The 12,015-nt window shown below is 43.8% G+C and overlaps 1 protein-coding gene across 13 annotated transcripts in view; it reads left to right on the forward strand.

Moving 5' to 3' along the window:
- The window catches only part of RFFL (ring finger and FYVE like domain containing E3 ubiquitin protein ligase), a 70,334-nt gene that overhangs the window by 32,938 nt on the left and 25,381 nt on the right, over window positions 1-12,015 (forward strand). The gene's annotated exons all lie outside the window — the stretch shown is intronic.

Genomic DNA, 12,015 nt, shown 5'->3' on the forward strand with positions numbered 1-12,015 from the left:
ATAACTTGTGCATAAAAACTGGGATATTCGTTACCCAGTGTTTATTCCCAACACTGAATGTGGCTTGGAAGAACCACTACCTCTTTGAAAACAGTGGAAGTTTGGCTTGAAGTGGAGGCTTCAGGTCTCTAAACTGAAGGCTTTTGCAGTGCTGAAAAGTAGACTGAGGTTGGTAGCAGGTTGGATTGGGGACAGTGTTCACCAGAAGGGCCCTGTTAACTGCTGTGATCGCTCTGCGTGGTTCCCTTCTGGGGATCTGCTCACTGGGGACTGGCTGACAGAGATCTGTTCCTTCTACATTTGAAAGGAGGCCAACATTTAATAATAAAAACACTTCCAATTTTTCTTGCTCTTTTTCCCAGCCCTCATATTCCAAATTTTGTTCCAGGCTTAATTTTCTTATCTCAGCACTATTTGTATTAAGTTTTTATTGTTTACTGTAGGTCAGATGTCAGTATGAAGCATGGGAAATCCAGAAAGTGTCTTAGAGGCTCATGACTGCCTTTTGGTCCTTTTTAGGTGCATCTTTTACCTGACTCGTGGAACTATGTATTTTGTTGTCACTGAAATACTGTCCAGTGAACCAGTGGTTGACAGATGTGAAAGGTTACCTATTTGTGGCTAGGGAGCAGCCCTCTAAAGAGATCAGACAGCCCAGAACAGGAAGTCAAGTGCAAACAGGATGTGCTTGTCTTTACTGTAACTTGTATGCCTGTGTTTTGAAACTTGGTGTGGTTAATAAGTCAAGACTTCTAATACTTGAGCTTGGATGAAGAAGTGTCTGCTTCTGGTTTGAAAAGGAGATAAGGCAACAAGACCTTTACTGCCCTTGCCTTTATACAGGTGCAGATCTTTCTTCTGGGGATCAGGTCATTCTTTCTTCCTGGTGCGTGGTGGTTTTTCCTAGTTTACACTATATTGCATCCATGTATTTTATAAAATGAAACCCCTGAATTGACTGCTAGTCTGTTACCTTTGGTAGATGCGGGATTCAAGCTGTGCTTGCTTATTTATTTTTTAATAACGATAGGAAATTTTAGCCTCTAATTCACTAGCTTTTAAATTACAGTTTCCTTTTATTGAATTCCAGGATTTCTAGCCCAACTTTTGAGTGTTTCCTGAGCAAGATAGTTCACAAGTGACCCTAGGGTCTTTTTAGCTTTGAAAGTTTCCTCCGTCGTGGAGGCTGGATCTAATGGCAACTGCTGAACTGTTTTGTACCTAGGCGAGTTTCTGGAGAAGAGATTAAGTAATTTGCTTGGGGTGGGGTGGTACCCAGCCGGTAAACAATCTTCGGAACCCCTGTTTTCTGGACCCCACCCCTCCCCCCGCCATTCTTTCTTGCTTGCCACTGTGAAATCTGCTTTATTATGTCTATTAGGGAGTAATCTTGGGGTCTTTGTGGATTATTATAACTGCTTGAGTTATTTCAGAACAATGATGGTCTCAAACCATAAACTAATGAGTACGGGGCAGGTAAAGGTTTGGGTAATGTTTTTTTGTGCATCTCGTGTCCCTGCCCCATTGGAAAGAAGACTATCCTGCCACTTTATAATTCCAGGAGCAAATGGGTGAAGTAGCAGCACATCACAACATCCCTGAAAACAGCAGTTCTTCCAGGTATTAGCACAGGTGGCTTTTTTTCTTGGATCTGTCAAGGAGTGGTGAATATGAGGCAGTTTGCACTGTGTTGTGGGGTATATAGACAAAGAATAAAACCTGAAGGCCTGGTAAGCACAGGTGTTCTTCACGAGGAGATAATATCGTGTGAATACAAAGGTTTACTTTGTGGTACTGGGTGAACTAGAAATTTCCATTTCTGCTTCTTGGGATAGATACTGGGCATATCATATCCTGGCAGGAGCAGAAAACTTTTCAGAAAGTCAGCATAATTTTCAGATTGAGGTCAAACATCAAACCAAGCCCAAAGGTCTTTGGGAGGAAGGGGTTAGTCTGGATTCATCCTGGATTTATCCCCAAATCCCATCTGACTTCAGTGCAGTGCAAATAGTTACGGAGCACCAGGTAGGGCCTAGAATGTTCCATTCTCTGAATTTGGTGAACAAGAGGGGTTGAGGAGCTAAGGGACAGTCTAAGCTGTCTGGGCTACAGGAAAAGTGACAAATTTATTAGCAATGGAGTAGAATTGGAAAGAAACAGCCTAGGGCTGCATTGTGGAGAAACCACTTCTGACCACCTCACAGAAAAGTTCTTCAGACATTATAAAATTAAGAGCTAGTGGGAGGGGCCTGGAGTCTTTTAGTTCTTGGAGGATCTTTGGAAAACTAGATGGAGCCTGGTTAAAGGTATCAGCCTTTTTTTTTGTTTTTTGTTTTGTTTTTTTAAGTAGAGGATAGAGCAGATAAATTGTCACATTAAAGAACCTTAAAAAAGATTTTCTTGGGCTTCCCTGGTGGCGCAGTGGTTGGGAGTCCGTCTGCCGATGCGGGGGGCGCGGGTTCGTGCCCCGGTCCGGGAGGATCCCGCGTGCTGCGGAGCGGCTGGGCCCGTGGGCCGTGGCCGCTGGGCCTGCGCGTCCGGAGCCTGTGCTCCGCAACGGGCGAGGCCGCGGCGGTGAGGGGCCTGTGTACCGCAAAAAAAAAAAATAAAAAAAAAAAAAAAAAAAAAAAAAAGATTTTCTTAAAATTATTTATAGCCAACTTTTATTGAGCACCTATTATGTGCTAAGCTCTAGAAATGCTTTTATTTTAATTCTTTCAATTAACAGTTTCAGTGAAGCAGGCAGGTTCTATTGTTTTTGAGGAAACTAAAGGGATTAAATAGCACCAAAATCTAGAGTCTTTGTTCCTTCCACACCCAGTACATTTGGCTACGTAAAAAACATCATTTTGATCCTAGGCAGACTCCCCGTCCTGAAGCACTGCCTTTTCCTAGGGTAAGGAGTACCACAAACCCTCTTACCTAGTTCCTGTCTCCTTGAACGTTTTTTTTTTTTTTATCATGGTTACCCATTAGTCAGTCACTGTCATAGTGTCTACTGAAAGCAGCTTCTTCAATCAGAAGGTCCAGACAAGCTTATCTGGTAAATCCTGTTCCCTGTAGAAGAGTACAAGGAGGATCAGAGTCTTTTTATTCTTGACGGGCTTTGTCATCAGTTTTGATGGAAGAAGGATCTCGGGGTAATTAAACTGCAGGTCCCTTTATGTTGTTAGAAGACTTCACTCTGCACTGCTTTCTTCCCTGATTGACTTGCCCTTTGGGGCAGAATGCCTGGGCTGCAATTAAATGTGTAGGTTTCTCTGCTGCACTGTTCAATCTGTCATCTCTCCTAAATGCCACACAAAGAAGCAGCCATTTAATTGGTCAGACCCCGAGGGTGATACTTTGGCACACCCCCATTGGTTAGAATTACTTTCCCCTGAACTTCAGAGCAGATGCTGAGGTCCCTCTGCAGATATTTGTCATGGACTAGCTGGAAGCAGGGAGTTTCCAGAAACATTTATAATTTGTGATTATTAAGTATGTTTTTCAGTTGTTTACAACAGTTACCACTGCAGAAAAAAAGAGCTCATTTGTTACTGGTGCAAAGTAGAAATCTCTCTCCTTTTCCCCTTCTTCATGTTGTCTTTGTAACACTCTATGCCCTGAGAACCTCTGCTGTTCTGGTTCTCACAGCCTTTGTCCTGTTTCTCTCCCACCTGGCTTGGGGCTGTGCGCCTAGTAGCACAGGCAAAGCTCTGCTTGGACCTGGCTGTCTGGTTGAGGTCTGTCTATTTGACTTCCAGCATTTCTTTTCTCTGTTCTCTTGCTTCTCCGTTTGCTGTTTTCATCTTTATTTGTATTCTTTGCAGTTTCATCGCAGCACCATTTCAAACCACAGCCTCCAGGAGGGCCCTGATGCCTTCTGTGCCTTTTGATGAGGGGAGGGATGGAAGTGACTGACGATCTTGTACATCTTTGAGGCTCTCCCTTTCTGGCTTTTTAATGCTGTAAGAACTGACAATCGTAACATTTTTCTGTTACTTTTAGCAAGTCAGTCTGTTCTTGTTCCTTCCTTCTTTTTCAAGCAGTCTTAGCAGACGCTTAAATTATTTTCAGCATGTGTGAGGTAGGCAGCGTTACTATGACATCTTTCCTTAAAAGGATTGCTGTGGTTCTGTGGGTTTAAAACCCGTAATTTGCTCATCACCCTGGAATCACGGTTGTGGAATTTTCAAGAATGAATCTCTGTCCGTCCCCCCAGTTTTTAAAGCTCTAATGCCGTTATCATTAGTAAGATTTCAACAAATACCTGGTGATCACGTTTGCCTGGCACTGAGGTTGGAAATAAAGCTGTAAAGTGACTTGCTCTTGTTTTCTGTTTCATCTTCTGCTCCCTAATCACTGGAGAAGAATACTTTAGAAAGAATCATACGAATTGTTAAATGGTTGCTTAAATGCAGTCCTGCCAGAACACTCATCCCCTTAGAATGCACTCGCCATGCCACGTTGCGCGGGGACCTTGCCTGGTTTTGTTCCTTTTGGAATCGCCAGTGGCGGGAAGAGGGCTGAGCAGATGAATGAATGACAGTTGTCCGGAGGTGTTCAAGATGCTATGAGAGCACAGACGGGGCCCAGAAGGTTTTGCTGAGGAAGTAGGTGCCACGTGAGGGAGGTGGGGTGGGAGCAGGGGTCAAGGCTGAGAGAGGAACTGGAGGGAGGTTCCTGAGGCCACAGTAAGCTTGGCAATTGGGGACTGAAAGCATAGCAGGGTAGCTGGAGCCGAGAGCAAGGAGGGTGGGGCCCTGGGCTCTGATGATTGACTTTCATTATTATTATTTTTATATCTTTATTGGAGTATAATTGCTTTACGGTGGTGTGTCCGTTTCTGTGCACAGCAAAGTGAATCAGCTAATAAGTATACGTATATCCCCATATCCCCTCCCTCTTGAGCCTCCCTCCCACCCTCCCTATCCCACCCCTCTAGGTGGTCACAAAGCACTGAGCTAATCTCCCTGTGGTATGCGGCTGCTTCCCACTAGCTATCTATTTACATTTGGTAGTGTATATATGTCCATGCCACTCTCACTTCGTCTCAGCTTCCCCTTCCCCCGTGTATCCTCAAGTCCCTTCTCTACATTTGCATCTTTATTCCTGTCCTGCCACTAGGTTCATCAGTACCATTTTTTTAGATTCCATATATGTGCGTTAGCATACAGTATTTGTTTTTCTGACTTACTTCACTCTGTATGACAGACTCTAGGGCCATCCACCTCATTATAAATAACTCAATTTCGTTCCTTTTTATGGCTGAGTAACATTCCATTGTGTATATGTGCCACATCTTCTTTATCCATTCATCTGTCGATGGACATTTAGGATTTTCATTATTATTTAATGGTTACCAGTGAAAACACTTCTTAAAAGGGGGCTAATAGAGCATTAGTTGTACTTGAAACAATTAAGTCAGAAACGCCTCTCTCCTCCACTGGACCAGCACAGGTGGGCAAGAATAGAAACTGAAACAGATCCCAAATATCGAGGAAGGGCTTTATCTTTAGGAAGTGGGCATCTGTCTGGAGCACTGGTGCCCTGAGGTTGTAGGAAGTAGGAAATGCAGATGCCTTTCTGGATGTGTAAACTAAAATTCTGGATTCCCAGGAATGGCTTTTCTGTCTATGGTGCCTTTCACAAGGTCCTCAAGTGTTGAAGGTTGGCTTGGCGGGTAGGTACCCCTTCGGGCGTCCCTAGAAGGGAGCGGGAACCAGTGCGAAGCACTCCCCACCGCTGGCTGCTTCAGGCGCTTTCCCTGGTCTTCTCCCAGTCGGTCTGTTAACTTCGCTCTCCCAGCGCACAGGCCCTTGAAGCACTGGTGCTGAGGGTGGGGCATGTGGATGCTGAAAGCAGCCGCCTCTTTCTGGAGGACCACAAATGACTTGAAGAACCTGGACTTACATCCCATCACCCTCTAGTTGTGTGACCCTGCTGTGGTTACCCAACCCTCTTGAGGTCCAGCCTCTTCATTTACAAAATAACCATTTAAATTCTGAGTTTGGGGGCAGCATTACTGTATTAAACGAGACAGTAGATGGACATGTAACAACTCACTTGGCACATGTTAGGTGTTTTGTAGTGTTTTTGCTTTTTCCTTAAAAAATAAAAATTTCTAGGATCATCTGAGAAAGGGCTTCAGGACCCCGGAGTCTGAATAACTCCCCCAGTTTTCCCCTTGCCTGTGCCTGAAATACCAGCACAGGAGATCCTCTCTCTCACCCGAAGCTTTGAACATTTGTACAGAAGTGTAACGCAGGGATGGGATGAGAGAGGAGCCAGGCCCCGGTGTCTCTGAAGTCTTCCCATACGTCTCAGTGTGAATGGGGCTCTGGAGAGAGGCAAACACTCGATCCTCATTGGTCCCGTGCCTTAGTCTAGTGCCTACTGTTTACTGAACGTCTAGTACTGCCTTCCACCCCTTATGTAAAACTGGAAAGCCCAGTAAGGCCTGCTCTCTCCATACTGAGCGCCAGCTCTGTGTGCAGCCTGGGGGATGCAGGTTAAGTGTCTTCCTGTTACAGTGAAGCTCAGAGAGGCAACTTTCTTAAGCTCCTTCAGTGACTCACTGTTAGGGCCAGGATTTAAGGACAAGTCTGACAAAATCAAAAACCAAAGTAAAACATATTTGGAAACTTTATGTTTTTAATATATATTTTTTTACTGTTCCATTTTCTAAAAATTTAGCCCTAAAAGAAAATTCTTATCTAGGAACGATACATTATCCATTACCCACATCTAAAGGACTGCCTTGGAGGATGGAAAACATCCATTAGGCTTTAAAGCTTTTGGGAATGCTCCAGCCTTGAGAAAGCTCCCCTGTTTATGTCCAGCCTGTACACTACCCCAGCAGGGCTGTTCTAATTCAGGCCTTGGGGTTCTAAAGTTTTCTAAAGTTCCACAATATACTTGTCTCCTCTGTGACTTAGGTGTTCTGAGTTCTTCATTCTAAAATAAATATCTCAGAAATAATCTCAGTACCACAGAGAACATGCTTCCTTGTCCCACACCTGGCAAGGGAGACCCGTCTGTAGTATGGTTGACTCTGGCAGTTGCCTTACTTACAAATGCCATAATCACCCTATTTTATGCTCATTGTGTTGTCACCAGCATTTTAAATCTTCCCCCTCTGAGGTGGACCCCTCAGGCAGCTTTCCTGGAAAATTCCAGTTGCGACTCTGAGATTCTGTTTTACATTAAAGAGTTTTGAGGGAGTTCGAGTTTCTTTCCAGACTAACTTCTTTTAAAAAATAAGCAACCTTCCAAGTTGAGAGATGATTTTAAACTTCAGGTGAGTTCTTCAGATAATGACTGTGTCTTTATTGTGTGGGTAATGTGATCAGCTGTGTCATAGTCCCTATCCAGCCCCGTCCCTTGGATGGTAGGAAACTCGGGCTCTGCGCAACCAGAGGGAGAGAGGGACATTGGGCTTGCCAGTCAATAGTTGCTATTGAACAGCTGAGCTGTTGCCATTTTAGACTTCTAACGTATAGTTTAATGATAGTTTATTTTGGTTTGCTATTTATGGAGCATTTACTGTAGTTTAGGCACTTTGTTAGGTTAGGCACTTCTCATCCCTACAGTAACCTTCCAACAGGGGAGGTGTTACCTTCTTATACAGGTGAGGAAACGGACTCAGAAAGCTTAAGTAGCCTGCCCAAGGTTAGCTACCTTTGTTTTTAAAATTTTATTTATTTATTTATTTATTTATGGCTGCATTGGGTCTTTGTTGCTGCGCGTGGGCTTTCTCTAGTTGCCGCGGGGGGGGGGGGGCTACTCTTTGTTGCGGTGTGCGGGCTTCTCATTGTGGTGGCTTCTCTTGTTGCGGAGCATGGGCTCTAGGTGTGCTGGCTTCAGTAGTTGTGGCACGCAGGCTCAGTAGTTGTGGCTTACGGGCTTAGTTGCTCCACGGCATGGGGGATCTTCCCGAACCAGGGCTTGAACTTCTGTCCCCTGCATTGGCAGGCGGATTCTTAACCACTGGACCACCAGGGAAGTCCCACTACCTTTGTTTTAGATAAAGAACTTTTTCGTAGTCACTTTATGTCACTGTAAATATTGGCAAAATGCTTTGGGCCCTAAGCAGAGATAACTAGTACTTGCCTCATGGGCTGTATTGATAAAATATGGACTGTTTCTCTGACCTCGACTTGTTCATTCCACAAATTATTTGGGTGCCTGCTATGAAGTGGCACTGTGCTAGATGATGTGGATAGAAAAGTGAAGACAGATGAGGTTCCTGCCCTTGGAGTTTATACTGTAAACAGACAGATATAATTACAGATTATGATCATTTTCCCAGAGGAAACTGAAAGGGCAATGAGCGAGTGTGTGACTGGGGAGGACTCCTCTAAACAGGTGACGCTTGAGCAGAGGCCTGGGGATGAGAATGAGCAGTAGCGGCAGGGGAGCAAGTGCAGGGACCCCGCGGCGGGAGGGAGCCTGGTGTCCTTGAAGAGCTGAAAGCTCACAAGGCGTGAAGCTTAGTAAGTGGTCAGGAAAGTAGCAGGACGTGAATTGGGGAAGTGGGCCGGGGCTGGCAGCATACGTGGGGTCTTTTAACCGTGTAAGGAGTGGGAATTTTTTTTTTTAACATCTTTATTGGAGTATAATTGCTTTACCATGTTGTGTTAGTTTCTGCTTTATAACAAAGTGAATCAGTTATACATATATATATATATATATATATATATATATATATATATATATATATCCCTGTCTCTCCTCCCTGTTGTGTCTCCCTCCCACCGTCCCTATCCCACCCCTCTAGGTGGTCACAAAGCACCGAGCTGATGTCCCTGTGCTATGCGGCTGCTTCCCACTAGCTATCTATTTTACGTTTGGTAGTGTATATATGTCCATGCCACTCTCTCACTTCGTCCCAGCTTACCCTTCCCCCTCCCCAAGGAGTGGGAATTTTTAATTCTCAAATGTAATGGGAGTCCATGAAAGAGCTTTAAGTGTTTTTGTCAGGGAAGGAAGAAAGAATTGTGGAGGAAGAACTGGAGAGAGGCAAGAACTGAAGCTGGGAAACTAGTTAGGAAGCAGTTCTCTTGTCCAAGAAGCTATGAGAGACCCTGGAAATGCAATAGTACACAGAGTCCCTGCCCTTATGGATTTTTAAATTCAGGTTAGGGAAGGCAGTTAACAAGTAAGCAAGTAACACCAGCTAGTACTAAGTGTTAGGCATGAGATTAGAAAGTGACAATTTAAAGTGAAGGTGAATGACAAGAAGGAGCCAAGCATGTGATATTCTGGGGAGAAGAGTCCAGGCGGAAGGAACAAACAGCAAATTCAAAGGGCCTAAGGAGGGAAACGTGAGTAATAGATGAGAGATGCGATCTAGACCACTGTCGGGGGCAAGGGAGATGGAGATGGGCACTGCCGAATCTTCAGCTTGAGAGTGAGAGAGAGAGAGAGAGAGAGAGAGAGAGAGGGAGATTGAGGAAGATGAAGCTAGAGAGTGTCACTCGGACCTGGCCACTTGGAAGTCCTGGTGACCTTACGAAGAAGAGATTAGGCAGAGTGATTGAGTCAGGCTAGACTGGAAAAGGTTGAAGAGTGAATTAGAGGTTGAGGAAGTGCAGTCGAATATTTGGAGAAATTTTGATGTAGAGAGCAGAGAAAAGGACCTTTACTGAGGAGTGGCGGGTGTGGAGTCAACATGTTGTGGGGGTTTTTGTTATTTTTTATTTTATTTTTTACAAATTACAAATATTTTATTAGGTGCTTTAAAAACTTTTTTTATAAACTTTAAAATGTAACTAGAGAGAGACTTCCCTGGTGGTGCAGTGGTTAGGAATCCGCCTGCCAATGCAGGGGACACAGGTTCGAGACCCGGTCCGGGAAGATCCCACATTTTGCGGAGCAACTAAACCTGTGAGCCACAACTACTGAAGCCCACGCGCCTAGAGCCCGTGCTCGGCAACAAGAGAAGCCACTGCAATGAGAAGCCCGCACACCTCAACGAAGAGTAGCCCCCGCTCGCCTCAACTAGAGAAAGCCTGCGTGCAGCAACAAAGACCAATGCAGCAAAAAAAAAAAAAAAAATATATATATATATATAAAACTAGAGAAGTGTACAAATTCTAAGTGTACAGTTTGATGAATTTTCACAAAGTAAACATCTATAATAACCAGCACTCATATTAAGCAACAGAACATTACCAGAAGCCCCCTTGTGCCCCTTTCCGTCTACTGTCGGAGGATAACCCCTGTGCGATTTCTAGCACCATATAGTAATCTTCTTGTGTTGGAATTTTATATAAATGGAATCATTTAGTATGCATTCTTTTGTGCCTATCTTCTTTCACTCAGCATTATAAGATTCATCTTTACCGTTGCATGGAGCAGTATTCGTTTATTCTCATTGCTGTATGAATATACCTTTATTTCTCCATTCTACTGTGGATCGACATTTGGTTCTTTTCCACCTTGGGGCTATTACAATAGAACTGCTGCAAACATTCTTGTATACTTCTTTTGGGAAACATATTTCTGTTGGGTATGTACCTGGAAGTGGAATTGCAAAGCCCTGGGGTGTGTGTGTGTGTGTGTGTGTGTGTTTACAAAGTGGTTGTGCCAGTTCATATTTTTTGCCAGCAGAAAATCCTGTCAACACTTGCTAGTATCTGTCTTTTCCATTTTAGCCATTCCAGTGGGTGTTTGGTGGAAACACATTGTGATTGTAATTTGTACTTGCATTATGACAAGGAAGAGTTTTTTAAGTCTGGGAGGTCCTGGAAAGTGTCTCTGTGCTGATGGGAAAGCTCCAGTAGAGGTGGAAAGCAGACGCTCAGAGGGTAATAGGCTGCAGGGCAGACAGACTGATTTTTTTTTTTTTTTGGTGGAATCGGGAACACTTTACTTGTGGCCTACGGAGTGTAGGCTTCAGGGTCTAAGCGACTTAGATTCAAATTCTGGCTTTACTGCCCTCTAGCCATGACCTTTAGTGAGTTACTTAACTTCTCTGAACCTTGGTTTTCTTACCTGAAAATGGGAAGAACTAATCTGCCTTGCCAGATCGTTGTGAGAATCACATGAGATAACACTAGGTAGTACCTAGCTCAGTGCCTGGCAGATAAGAAGCATTCTTCCAGCAGAGTATGGCTACTTTCTTCTTTACTTCTCAGAATATGTAATTATTGTACAATTATTTCAAAGAGGCATGGCTAAGCCATATTGATAGGTTTTTCATAGCATTTCCTTTCAAAGCCATTGCATTGCAGTTCCTTTCAAAGTCATCCTTTAATTGCTTCTTAAGGATGATATACAAGATGAAGCAAAGCCCATTCTGTATTAATGTTCCAGAACGTGGGACACTTTCCTTTCCACTCTTAACAGCATAGATGCTTTTGATAATTCCAGCAATACAGTAGTGATAGTAGGCAAACCACCCTCAATAAACTGGAGATGATTCTGTAAGGCTTGCAACTAGCCATTTTCTGATTTGTCATGTCATAAAGGTACTTTTTTGAGGATTGGGGGCATTTTAATTAGGTTTTTTCCAAAGGATTTTTGTAATGTCTTATACGGTAGGTTCACCATAAGTATGTTAATTCCAAGATGTTGCTGTCTCTGCAACCGGGTGAAGCCTGTAGCTTGGCACACAGAACAGTTAACTAAAATCAGAACATATTGGATGAGAATCTTGGGGGCCTCAACTTTAGTGCCTTAGATGGTGGTGGTTAGCAAGGTGGTTTTGGAGTTGCATTGCAAACTCAGAGATTTTACTAAGATGCTGACATTCCGACCTTTTTACTCCGTGGGTCCATTCTGACCCTTCTTCTGTCTTCCATGGGAAAGTCCGTGACAACCACTGATCCACTTAAAATCATTTGTCTTGAGCAGGCGGACAGGTAGAGAAGTGATTGTTTTAAAATTACTTAGTATTCTAGGACTTAATAGGGAGAAATCACAGTATCTGCCCTCTTGCCTCTAACTATGGCTGTACTCAGCCTACCTGGAATAGGTCACTTATCTTATCCTGTTCTTAGCACTGTAATTTTCCTGTTCAACAGGGTT

Source organism: Phocoena sinus, chromosome 20, assembly GCF_008692025.1.
Source record: "Phocoena sinus isolate mPhoSin1 chromosome 20, mPhoSin1.pri, whole genome shotgun sequence".
Taxonomy (NCBI): Eukaryota; Metazoa; Chordata; class Mammalia; order Artiodactyla; family Phocoenidae; genus Phocoena; species Phocoena sinus.